At 50.3% G+C, this 13,484-nt stretch overlaps 1 protein-coding gene across 11 annotated transcripts in view; it reads left to right on the top strand.

The window, feature by feature from the left end:
• Positions 1 to 13,484, top strand: part of Nav2 (neuron navigator 2) — a 362,047-nt gene that overhangs the window by 23,280 nt on the left and 325,283 nt on the right. The window lies entirely within an intron of this gene.

The following is a 13,484-nucleotide window of genomic DNA, read 5'->3' on the forward strand; positions in this document are numbered from 1 at the left end:
AGTCAAAATACAAGTAGTTAGGGAAGACTTTTAGGTCTTTAAAACTGTCCCAAGTTCCTAGGCAGAAGTACTCAGGCTGCACTGTGTTGGGGCTGGGCTTGTCCAGTGCCTTCCATTCATAAAATGCAGAGCTGGATTCAGAATCAGATCCAAGCCCTGGCATAGCTCAGCCTGTAGGGATCTGACCACCCTGCCTGGTTCTTCCATTCAGATGCTGATGACGGCTCCCTCAGGTGCCCATGTGAAGCAGATTTTTTTAGGGAACATCCTTGCCCCAGGATGTGGAGGGCACCTGGCAAACGCTTTTGAGGGGGTCCCTAGCTATATAAAAATTCTTGCCCCACATCAGTATGCTTAAACCATTTTGGTGGCCTAGTTCATCATCCCGTGAAGGAACTCCAGTACCAGCCATGCAGGGCCACCCTCTTGGCCTTTTAGGATCAGCTTGGCTGTGAGCCAGAACTACAGCACTGGGACATGTCCTGGAGCTTCTTGGGGTGTTGGCTGACACCTGGAGTGAGTGGACATTCAGAGTGTCCAGAAGGAACAGGTTCTGCAGCTGTGGGTCAGAGTTCAGGCACTAGAGGGATTTCAGACTTAGGAAAGAGAAAGACAGCTTTGAGGGAGGCATGTGAAAACCTAGAACAAAAGAGAGAATGCAAGGAAGAGAGTGTGTGAGAGAGAGAGCAAGAAGGAGGGAGGGATAGAGGAGAGAAGGAAAGATAGAGTGGGGGAGAGAGGGAGGAAGAGAGAGGGAGGAAGAGAGGGAGGGAGACAGAGAGAATGTGCATTAAATATTAAACACCTCTGGGCATTAGACACAATGCTGGAGTGGGTGACAGGGAGGAAAAAGTCACACTGTTATGGGTACAGAGTTGAGTCTTGGGACACTGATGAAGTCTCCTGCTCTTGTGTCCTAGGGCAGTAAATTGGACCAAGGACACAGGACTAGGAATGGAGATGGTTTATTCTTGGGAGAATAAACCTACTGAACTGGGGAAAGCACGTGTTTAAAAGTGCTGGACCACACGCCTCATGACCATGTAGAGGTCATTTATACAGCACCCACCTCTCTCACATCTGTAACCATGGCTTTTCTTGCGCACAAGCACGTTCTGTTTGTCGTATGAAGTCCAGGTGGAAAAGGGCTTGTTTCCGGTGTTTCTCCATCAACTGGCGCCTTTTAAATGTTGGTCTCCATGCTGCCTGTCCCCCACCTGTACTTTACTGTCATAAGATAGTCAAGGCTGATCAGATACAGTGAGAAAGTCAGGTATTAGCTCCCTACTAATACCTGATGAGGACAGGGCAAGAAGAGAGAGTGAGGACCTGACAGAAAACTCCCAAGCCGTGAACCACAGTAGAAATTGGTAAGACCTGGTGATGGAAGTTATAGGCTTTGAGGTAAGAAGGACTGGGTTCAAGAGTCATCTTGCTTCTTAGATGTCTACTCCTCTGTGCAAGACCCTTGCACAGCATGTCCTTTCCTTGTCTAAAAAAACATGATCCTGCACACGCTGCAGTGAGTTCAAAAAATCATGCATTGGAAAGCACTTAGCAAAAAGCCTGATTGGCAGAGTGGCACCGTGAATGAGGCCTATTAGTTAATTCTCATCTGATTTCTGAAACTAAAACAGATCCAGAGTAGCTGATTAGAAGGACCAAGATAAGTCGGCACTCTGACAGCTCAAGCCGTGGCTGATGATGGAGCCACCAGCAATCTGACATCCAAGGAAGAGGTCTCTACTGCCTATACTGCCGGTACTGCCCCAGCAGCCAAGGAGCAATTTAGATGATTACATGGGCATTCGTGTTTGAAGTACTCATGGTTTTGAGTGGGTAGGAATGTATAATATAGAACTTTATAGGTCAGAAGGCTAAAATAAAAGTTCAGGTGCTTTGAACACAAAACTACATATCTGGAAGCTCCTCTGTGGGGGAGAACTCTTCCTGGCAGGCTTGGAGGAACCACTGCCACAGGCTTAGAGAGATCAACTCCTCTGAGCCCCTCCTGCTCTGAGGAGATGCACCTAGTCTGGGTCTCTCTCTGCTCTCTGTGTGAGGTAGGCTTTTTGCACTGTGTGGCACTGCCTGGCCCAGGCAGAGGCCTGGACGCTAGTCTGAGGATCTACCCAGAGCACATCAGCCTTGTCTGGGCTGGATTTTCAGTTTTTTAGATGTGGATCTTCAATGTGGGCAGCAGATGTGGGAGATGAAAGGTAGCTCCATCTGCTCCATTTCCCAGCAAATATGGAGACCAGAAGCGGATGGCAGCCTTTCCTAACTGGGAAGTTGGAGAGCTTCGAAGGGAGGAAGCGATGTCCACAGCTGACATAGATTCCCCAAACCTGGGTCCTAATCCCAGGCTCAGAAGGTGAAGTTGGCAGAGGGACCGAAGGATCAGAAGTTAGAGTCAGTTAGAGCAGCCTCAAGGGGACCTGTGAGGAGAGCTCAGGCCCTCTCCTGGAAGTCCCGCAGACACAGCAGCCTGTGGCCACTCTCCGAGGGACTTTTAACGGCAGCAGGGATGACAGAAAGTTCTTCCTTCTACTGCTTGGATGGTTGAAATCTTGGCTAGGCTTTCCTCAGCCTTTGGCTGTCTGCCAAAGCCCAGGGCCACCCTGGGAGCTTGCTGACTTAGGTTTTGGCCCCTGGTCACCTCCTAGGAGGTAGCTGGAAGAAGAAGGGTGGTAGCTAAGAGCCCTCTCCATTTATTCACACCTAAATGATGAGAGACGGTAGAAAGAGAGAGCTGGGTGCTCATGGTCACATTGGTAGGAAACAAGCTTGGGGGGACTCATACACAGCCCCCATTGCTGCTTTAGAAGCCACAGTGAGGCTTCTGTGCCCCTCTGTTTTAGGAGCCAATGACAGGCTTTAGGTACCATACAGATGGAAGCAAATGGCTAGAGCTTGGACTTTTTTCCTAGTTCATTCCTCTCCCACTTAGCCCCACCCCATGCCCTTTGCCCTCTGTACCCATCATTAACTGAAAGTTTTCTGAAAACTGGAGTTTGGAAGTCAAATACACAAGTTGGTCTCCCTCCATCAGTGACCTTGGCAAGGCTCTTACCTGCTTTCAACTCCAGTTGCCTCCTGTATAAGATAAGATGTTGATAGCATACACTCTCATTGCAGTAACTGAAGGAGGTGAATACAGACACCTAACACAGGGTCTAGCAGTTGCACAGTAAAGGGCCACCTTGGGGACAAGATTCCTTCCGCCCTGGTTATTCCCTAGCTCTAGGACTACCAGGATGTGGCTGTGGCTGTCCACAAGGACTTCTAGGAGACCAGTTGTCCTATGTGACCTGGCAGCTCGAAGCTCCTGGTTCCTCACTCTGCCTGGTGCATCCCAGGGAGGTTATTGATGCAGATGGTCCCTTCCTCCACAGCCTGGCCTGCCATCAGCCCTGCCTATCTCTAGGTAACAGAAGCAGATAGTTTTGGTATTGCTGCCCAGACAGGCAAGCAGTCCAGAAGCTACCTGACACTGACAGTGTCCTGAGCAGTCCACACCTGGGCTAGAAGCTGCCGCCGTGCTGAGTGGGACCTGGGGGTATACACCTGAAATCCTAGCGTTCAGGAAGCTGTGATGGGACAATTGGGAATTGGAGGTTATCCTGGGCTACACAGCAAGTTCCAGGACAGCCTGGGCTATAGTGAGACCCTATCTCTAAGAAGAGACGCAGCAGCAAGCATCTCTGAAATGCGGAACCAGATAAGAAGGCCGACAGACAGGCAGACAGGCTCGGGCTCCGGTTGCCTTTGGCAGATGTCCTGGAATGCTGTGGCTGCTATCGCCACCTGGTGGATTTTTCCAGAAACACATGCATGGAGCCTTCTGGCATCTTAAAGCCTCAGAGCTTGGATTTCAGAACGTTGGGAATTGAAAATCCAATTAGACCACCTCACAGTCAAAGGGCAAAAAGTGAAATCAGAAGTCTAGGGCGTATCTCAGAGGTAGGGCACTTGCATAGCACATGTGAGGCCATCGAGTCTATCCTCAGGACTGGGCTGGGATATGAGGGAATGGAGGATGGGACCAGAGCGGGAATGAGGCTCAGCAGAAGCGCCTTGAACAGAGTCATGTGATCTTGCTTCACCATCTCCACCCAATCTTCAATATTAGACAAGTAACTGGCCCTCCACATGAGACCCCTGCAAGCTGCAGGGGACCCCGTGGTGTGGCAGATGCTGCCCATCATGGCTGCTGAAGTGAAGCAGAGTCAGTGCTTTTAAGACAAAGTCAGGGTCCGGTCTTGAGATCCCCAAAAGCCCAGTGTGGGGCAGGCACAGGCATGCGAGTGGCTCCCCCTCTGCTGCGGAGCATGTCTTCAGGAAGGCCAGGCACTAGAGGTTCACTCTGACTCCTCAATTCCTGCAGCTTGCTCACTAAGGACCACTTCAGGTAGAGACTGTGCTGTACCTATAACTATCATCTCTAGAGACTGTGTCAGGGTTTCTTTGAAGGACCGTATTCTGGGTCTGCACAAGAGATGAGACTTGTCTCCACCACAACCGCCGCCAGCCACCTCTGCAGGCCCAGGAATGCTATGATATTGGGACCTGGACTCGCAGCGTCAGCTTTGGTGGAAGACAAAGGGCCAGCGTGTAGTAGTGGGCACTTATCCCAGTGGCTTCTTGACACTCAGCTGCAGCAGCTGTCCAGATTGGCCCAACTCTCTAGACAGAGTCAGCCTGCCCCACCAGCCACAGCAGGCTTCAGGCAAGCCGGGTCACCTCATCCTCAGGGCCTGGTGCTGAGCTCAGGTGCTGGGAGGCCCTTTGAGGAACGTTCCCTGCCCAGCCACTGGCTGCAGGTGATGTTGGTTTTACTGTGGATCTATTGGACTGCATGTTGGAAGCTGGTCTAGAGGTATTCACAGAGATCAGCAACCACTTCCACAGAGCAGCCCTGGAAGGGAGCCTGGTCAGTGACATCACAGATGGAGTACTAAGTCATGGAGAGGGTCAGACACATTGTGAGGGTTGGTTTTAACCCGAAGTTCTGCCTGTCTCTGTGCAGAACGAGTTCCCAGTAAGAGACCTGGAGGAAGACCCGATGGTGGTGAATCCCAGGCCTTCGCTGAGTGGAGGAGGTGAAAGCCCTCTCCCAGGGCTGACTGTTAGCTCCGATTTGTCCATCTCCCTGCACTAAACATAAATGCTTCCAGGAATTTCCCGATGCACTCACACTGGATCTGTTTGGACATAGTGAGTTAGAGCAAAGGGCAAGGGAAAGAGCTCAGCTCTTCTAGGAAAGGCACATTTTTTCCCTGGTAGTATCTGCAGTTTTAATTCAAAAGCTAATATTTCCAAATAGTTTGTTTCATTTTTATTCATTACTCAAATTTATTTGTACGTGAGTTTGTTGAGTATGTACACCATGTGTGTGCAGGTCCCTGCCGAGATCAGAAGAAGACATTAGATCTTCTGGGACTGGAATTACAGGCAGTTTTAAGCTGCCTGATATGGGTGCTAGAAACCAAGTCCAGGTCCACTGTAAAAGAGCAAGGCTCCTAACCAATGAGCCATCTCTCCAGCCTTCAGACAATTAACAGATTTATAACACAGGAATAAAATAAAAGGAAGCATTCATTTCCCCCCTTCCCACTGTCCCAGCAATTGCCTCGCTCAACAAGCAATTTATTCCAGAAATGAATACAATACAAACATGTCAATTCACCCTAGCTAGAGTAAAGGGATTCCCATTCCACCTTCAGTATGAGAGGGTGTCTTAGCACTCTCTCTCTCTCCTCTCTGTGTCTCTGAGGTCTCATACTTTGAACTTCTGATCCTCCTGTCTCCCTTTCTTGAACGCTGAGATTACAGGCATCTGCCACCACACCCAATGTATGCAATGTTGGGGAGGGAGCCCACGACCTTGTGCATGTCAGGCAAGCATTCTCCCAACTGAGCTACCGCTTAGGTGTTGACGCAGAGGCAACTACCTGTCTTTTATCTGTAGCACCAAGCCTGCCGAGTTCAGTGCCGTGGCTATTGCCATCTTGAATAGCCTGCTCAGGATCTTTGCACAGTTGTCCTGCAGAGTTGTAAGACGGTGGGCTTCTGAAGGAATCGTTGGCCTCAGTTTGTGCTTTTTACGTTCACTTATTAAATTCTGCCAAATGGCTCTCAGGAGAGATGCGCCGGGCTCTCCTCCCAGCAGCAGAGGGAGTGACCGGTCTCCACCTGTGAGATGAGGCCAGTGGTCAGGTGGGAGGGCCGCATGACAGGCAGCGCTCCAGAGGCTCCTGAAGTTGCACGAGCCTCCCACTTCAGGAATCTCCCCTTCCAGCTGCCACTGGCTCTGGAATTCTCATTTCCTCCTTGACCTGCACCACTGTCTACAGAAGAGCAGTGATCAGAGCCGCAGGAATGAGTCTTGACCCCAGAGCTGTTTGTTGTAGTTAGCCTCCTCAGTCAGGCTCTTTTATGGCTCTTACTCGGCCCCCAGTGCTTTTGCTTTCAGGGGCCTCTTACTTCATCACACACACACACACACACACACACACACACACACACACACACACACACACGCTCTATCGGTGACTTACAAAGATAATCCAGGCTGGGTCTGGGGAGAAGGATTTGCCATGCAGGCGTGAGGACCTGAGTTTGGATATGGCAGCAGCTCAAGTCTGTACCCCAGCTCTGAGGACGGAGCAGTGAGAGCTGAGACAGACAGATCCCAGAAGCTCCAAGGTTCAGTGGGAGACCGCAGAAGCAGGTGAGGAAGACACACCCGGCTCTGACCTACACACAGGAGTGCAACTCTGCACACATGAATTCAGATGCACACGCAGAGAGAGACAGACAGAGACAGAGAGAGACAGAGACAGAGACAGACAGACAGATAGACAGAGTATGAATACCCAGGATGGATTACATTCACCTTTTCTTCTGACTTCAAAACTGAAATTAGAATGTTTTCCCAGCCCTTATGGTGGGCTCTAAGCCTCGTGTCTGTTGACCCCCAACCCCAGGGTAGTCCTGCCCGCCCCCTGCTCCTCTACCCATTTCCTCTTCCTGGCTTTTACCCTGGGAACACAGGGAACGCAGACAAAATGGGGGCAGCTGCTGTGCAGGCCCTGAGCTCACAATCATCATAGGAGGTGCAGCACCCAACAGTCTAAACCAACATGGCTTTCTTACAATATTGTACCCATTTTACAGATTGGGAAATAAGACATGGAGAGGGGCAGCCCAGCTAGTAAGCAGATGAGATGCAGAGTCAAATACAGTCCAGAGCCCTTTGCTGGCTTTTGGCCTGGCCGTCACTGCCAACCAGGCTCAACAAGATATGTTAATACAGCTTCGCTCCTGCTCCTCCTGTCCAGCTAGTGACTTCTTAGAAGACAGGACACACACAGTGCCTGTTGTCAACAGATCTGATGGTGCACAGTTGTCAACAGATTTGGGTGACATATGGAAGCCAGTGGCAGTCATGGCTACCACCTCTCTCCCCAAGTAATTGACTTCAGTTGGTTTTTTTTTTTTTTTTTTTTTTTTCAATTAAAGTAAAATTGATGGCCACATAACACTTGGAACCTTATTTTGATGCAAGTGGAGCATGATTAGAAATTCAGGATTCTGCATTAATTACTTCTTTACTGCAGTTTTTATTTATGGAGCGAGTTCACTGGCGTTAACCTCTCGGGCGCTGGGAGGTCAGGGAAGGAGGTGTGTCTAGCTGGATTTCTTTCTGGTTTATGTTTTCTCTCTGAGTTCTGCTAGTCTGGTTTTTCTAACTCCGCTGCTTCCTTTGCCGGAATCTGGCCCCTTTTGATATCTTGTTTCCTGATCCCGCATGTTCAGCCACGCCCACTTTTGAGGATGCTTCCAAGACTGAGTCCTGGTTCCTGGGGCCACAGGGTTAAGTTCCACAGAGTTTAGCTTTCCTGCCGTCCCTTCCGTTTTGTGTGCTTTTGCTTGGTTGTGCGGTGGGAGGAAAAGCGTGCAGACATGTGCTGGGGCTCCCATGCGGAGGCCGGGGGTTGGTGTTGGTGGTTGGTGGAGGTTGCTGCTCCTTGATGATTCTTTGACATAGTCCCTAGGAACCCTCCTGTGGTCCCCTCCCTGCCACCACGTCCGGCTGGGGATCCAAACGCCAGCCCTTGTGCTTGCACACCCAGGATTTTATAGACTGTGTCATCTCCCCAACTTGGTCCTCTACAAAACAGATATGATGACTATGTTTGCCCGTGTTTTATTGAACGCTTAATACATCCCCAGTGCCTTTCCATCTCTTGTTATTTTACCTCCCGGTAGTCATTTGGGGGATGGGGCATAATTATATCCAGCTGATAGATGAAAAGCCTGAGGCTCAGTGAGGCTGAGTCAGTTGGGCGAGGTTGCACACACACACACACACACACACACACACACACACACACAGCACAGAACTCATGTGTCATCTTTCCGGGACCAGTGAGGGCCCTCACACAGGAGGAAAGAGAGCAGTCAGAAAGGGCTGCCTGAAGCCTGTTCACCCGTCAGCAGGAGTAGAGGGACCCGGAACAAGAGCTGAGCCCGGCTGCTTGGCAGCCAACGTCCCGGCAGCCCTTGTGGAGGCAGGTGGACGTTTCCCGACTCTCAGCCTCCTCTGTTCTTCCCTGAGTATCTCCAGGCAGTGGCATGAATTGGTGTTTGAAAACTGCAAATCTGGTGGAGTTGGCCGAGATGGCTCACAAACTGCCACCCAACAGTTGGCTCCCTCCTAGGAAAGACACAGCACTGCTCCCTGCCCTGTCACTCACCCACTTGGAACAGAGACCTCCCGGTGAAGAAGACCTGCTGATGCCTGGGAGACTTGTGTGGGGCATCAGGGTCTCCACTCACTGCTCACAGGGTGGCAGGGAGGTGGTGGGCAGCCCAAGAAGCCTGAGCACGAGAGCATTGAGTGCAGCACTCTGGGGTGTGCTGGCCTGTGGCCTCCCCTCCCCCAGGTTCTGCGGGAAGGCTGTGTGATGGGGCAGCAACTCCATTCTGCAGGCAGGACTGAGCAGCACAGCAGCAGAGCGTGGAATGGTATTCCCTTCCGGAAGACTGCCCAGAGTCCTGTTTGGTTCCTCCAACTTCTTTTATACACCCCATAGATGTCTTCAGGCCCTGGGGTCTTCATGTCCAGGAGACGGCAGGGTGCACCAATTTACCTGTACTTCACAGGGAAGGGATCTGCAACACACACACATACACACCACCACCACCAGAAACACACACACACACATATACCACATACCATCCCCCCATCACACCCACACCCACACCACACACACACACACACACACCACACCGCACACACACACATAGACACTACCACCACCACCCACACACCACATACCACATACCACACACACTACACACATCATATCCCACAAACATACATACCCCTCCTACACACACACACACACACACACACACACACACACACACACACACTGCCTCCACTTCTTGCAATCTGAAGAGGGGGAAGGAAATGGATTGGGACACTGGATTGTCACAGCCTAGGCTGGGGTTGAGTCCTTCTCCTGTGACTTATACTCTGTAACCTTTTGGGTGTCTTTATCTGTGTGTTCAATGATAGGTATTGTGACTTCTTCAGGGGAAGGGCGAGCCATACTGTTTTCTACCTCACTGGTGTCTGCACAAAGCGGTGTAGAATATAGCGTTAGAGTAGTTGGTACATACCTGGGCAACTTATGTAGATACAGTGTTTAGTTGTCGGTTTGTGGGAAGCACCCTGTGAACGGGAACATTCAAATTCACCAAGGGGCTGAGCACCATTTCCATTGGAAGGGTTCTGGGCCTTAGCACATCATCAAGGGGGTATAAACTGTAGGAGAGGGTGAGAACAGCTTACAGACCATGATGCTGATGGACAAGGATGGGAGTGACCTTGATGAAGGACATGCATGGGTAGAGATGGTCCAGAACTGGACCCATCTACACGTCTGTAACTTCTGAGATCCAGGTGCAGACTTGGAATGTCTCAATGAGGGAGCGTCCTTCCTGGCCAGGCAGAAGGCTTCTCACAGATGAAGTTTCCACCCACAGATTATTTAAGCAGTGCTGTGAGGTGCTCTTGAATTTCAAACAGGCTCCTTTTTTTAGAAGCAGCATCACACTGTGCATTTGGCAGGCATGGATTCATTTCTCAGTTTGTTTTTAATATTCTCGGGGGCTATTGTTGATATTCTTTTATACACACAGTTAACACAGCCTTGACAAGCTTTGACTTCACAAGCCTGCAACATACGAGGCATGGAGCTGGGAAGATCAGGGTGTGAGAAGCAGGTGGGGTGTCCCCATTCTGTTCCATCCTCACCACTGGAAGGTGCTAGGTCAGCTCCAAGAGCTGGCTGCCAGTGACTCGGTTCCCAGTTTGGATCAAAAGCTATGATTCTACACTGGGGCTCGAACCTGACTCTTTCCGTCCTAAGCTGGATGATGGGAAGTTTGGAGGCAGGCTTAATTACAGCCCTCCTGTCAGTCAGCACTGTGCTCCAAGGGTAATGCAATCAGCTCCCTCACTTCCCCTCTCCCCCATCTCCTGGCACAGCAAGGCGAGAGAATTAAGCTCCTTATGAGGACAATATCTGACCTAAAAATGTTGGAGCAGAGATTACCATGACAGAAGTTGGGATCAGTTACATGCCTGTTGGGACTTAGCAGATCTGTGAGCTCTCGGGCTGCCTGAAAAAGCCACTCCTCGGGAAGGAACCCTCACTTCTAACCCATGAAGGCTGTTAGGCGTATTTTCTAGGATCATGCCGGCTCCATCCTCATTTGTTCCCCAACAGAAGAACTTGAGGCCAGTGCAAAGCCCACCCAATCTTCCCGCCCCATTTGTCATCTGTAGGCTGGCCTCCCTCTGTCTGGGACTTAAGGGAGCCGGGTCCCAGCCTAGGCTCCTGCTGAAGGCCTCATGATCCCAAGGCCAGCTCATGCTTTGGTCTCGATTCTTAAAAATGAGTCTCCCATGCTTCAAAAGGGGGTGGGAGGACGTCTAATAGGTGGGAAGCACAGATTTCACCTTTGTGAATTCACTGTTTTTTTGTTTCTTTCTTATTTATTTATTTTGGTTTTCTGAGACAAACTTTCTCTATATGGAACTCGCTCTATAGACAAGGCTGGCCTCAAACTCACAGAGATCAGCCTGCCTCTACCTGCTGGGATTAAAGGTGTGCACCACCACCACTGCCCAGCTGTGAATTTACTTTTCAGTCCCATTGAGTCAGACCTGAGTTGATTTCTCTTTTGTCCTTTCCTGAGTTGGATGAGGATTGTCCTAGGCCTACAGGATCTTTTTAAAAATTTACTTTATTTGGGGGTGGGGGTGGGCTTAGCCTTTTATTATTCTGATCCTTTCACCTCACGGAAGGCTTAGGTGGTGGCTCCTCTGGAGATTCCCTAGTTCCTATCTTCTCTCTCAGGAGTTCCCGGTTCCCCTTGCCCTTTAAAAAAAAGAAAAGAAAGATTTTTAAAATGTGTGTGTGTGTGTGCATGCACACACGTGTGCAGGTGCTTGCAGAGTTAAGAGGGTGTTGGAGCTGCTAAAGCTGAAGTTATAGGTGGTTGCGAGTCACTCGGCTGGTATGGGTGCTGGGAACCGAACTCTGGTCTTCAGCCAAAGCAGCAAGCACTCTTATCTGCTGGGCCATCTCTCCAGTTCCTTTCCTCCCCCTCCCTTGCTTATCAATGCTCATCTCGTCCAAAGTCTCATCAGTATCTCCTTTCTCAATTCTGTTCTCTCTTTGTGTGCAAGGCTCAGCAGGGTGTCCTTCCCTTCTAAAAGGTTTTTAAAGATGTTTTCTGAGAAACTTAACCTGAGACCTCTCATGTGGACAAATCTTCTTCTCACCCCTGCCTATCCTCACCTCACCCCCCAGGTGGTGCCCTACGGGCCTCCATCTTTGTCAGGAAAATTGCTGTCTCCTACTCTGACACACAGGTCATCTCTGTCCACTTGACTTTTAATATAGGTGATTTTTAGGCAACTCCACTCACTTGCATACGACCTGGGCATCCCTCATCCACTCTTGATGCTGCTTCCAGAACATTCCCCGTAGTAAGATGCTGCAGAATGTCTCATCAAGAAGGGTTGTATAAAGAGGTCGGCCCTTCCGTTCAAAGAGAGTAACTGAGACCCAGAGAAGGAAGCAGCTTGCCTGAAGTCACACAGGGAGGTAGAGGTGAGTTAGGATGGAGCTCTAGCCTCCTCTTAGACCCATTGCTTTCTCTTCCTGGAGAATGATTCTGATACAAAGATGTACTTGCTGCCCTCTCTAGTGAGATCTGTATCTTTCCGTTCTGGAACACCAACTTAGCACATCATACTAAGTGCTTATATGTATGACTCACCTGAGTCTCACCAAGTACCCTGTAAGTTAACATTCAACTCAGAGATGAAGAAATTGAGGTGATAGTGTGCTGGTGCTGGCTAGTACCAGCTCCCGAGAGCCCACTGTGGGCATGTGTCCTCAATCCACGTCCTGCGATGTCATGTTGATGGCTGAAGTCAGGCCCAGTGCCAGGATATACACCTTGGAAACTGGCAGGTGTTACCTTGCAGGGCTTTTCTCCATCCCTCTTCTGCAGAAGGATCCTGGGCTTCCATGCAAGCTAGCTGACATGCTATTGTGGACTCACAAGGGGGTCTGGCTTCAAACACTGAGCTCTTAACCGACTGAACTGTGGTGGTCAGCAGATCAAGGTTTTAGTGGCTTGCCTGCTCCTGAGCTGGAGATGGTGTCAGACTGGCACACGGAACCAGGCAGGGTGCAAGGGGCCATACCTGATGCGGAAGGGGAATGAGTGTCCCTAGTGGTCTCCAGACCTCGCCTCCCTCCACCCGCCTAGGTAGTTATGTTGCTTGCTGTTTTCAGTTTTTCTCAGCACAGTCCTAACTCAAGGTCAGCGCTGTTTCCAGTGGCTGGAGTGCCTCCCACAGACAGAGCAGAGCTTGCCTGCGTACTGCCTGTGCCTGTGTTCTTCCTTGATCAGTCCATCGAAGTTAATGCCCAGTAGTCTCCGTTCGTGTCCGCTAGTTTACCGTCATAACCCTATCATGGAACGAAGCCGCATGAGGTCTGGACCCGTGTGAGGCATTCAGAAGAGGCAGGAATTAAACAGGGTCCAAGTGGCAAGCTGCTCCCCGGCACCCTCCTTAGCCCTGACTTCAGAGCAGGCTGCTGGCTCAGACATTCACCTGGGAGGCAAAGGGTGCTTCTGACCCCTTGGGATCTCCCAAGTCCAAAACCATGGATCTGTTGGCCACAGCCACCTCTGCCAATCACAAATAATTGATCAAACATTTTAGAAAGGGACCTCTGATCCCAGAACTAATGACGCTGCCCATCTTGGAAGGTAAATGTGTTGGCGTTGTTTAAAGTAATTATCAGAAGGATGATTGGGACTGATTAATGTGACCTTTGGGGAAATGAATATGGAAATATCCAGTTCAGCAAGCAATGGGAATG

The sequence above is a fragment of the Peromyscus leucopus genome, chromosome 1 (genome assembly GCF_004664715.2).
Source record: "Peromyscus leucopus breed LL Stock chromosome 1, UCI_PerLeu_2.1, whole genome shotgun sequence".
Taxonomy (NCBI): domain Eukaryota; kingdom Metazoa; phylum Chordata; class Mammalia; order Rodentia; family Cricetidae; genus Peromyscus; species Peromyscus leucopus.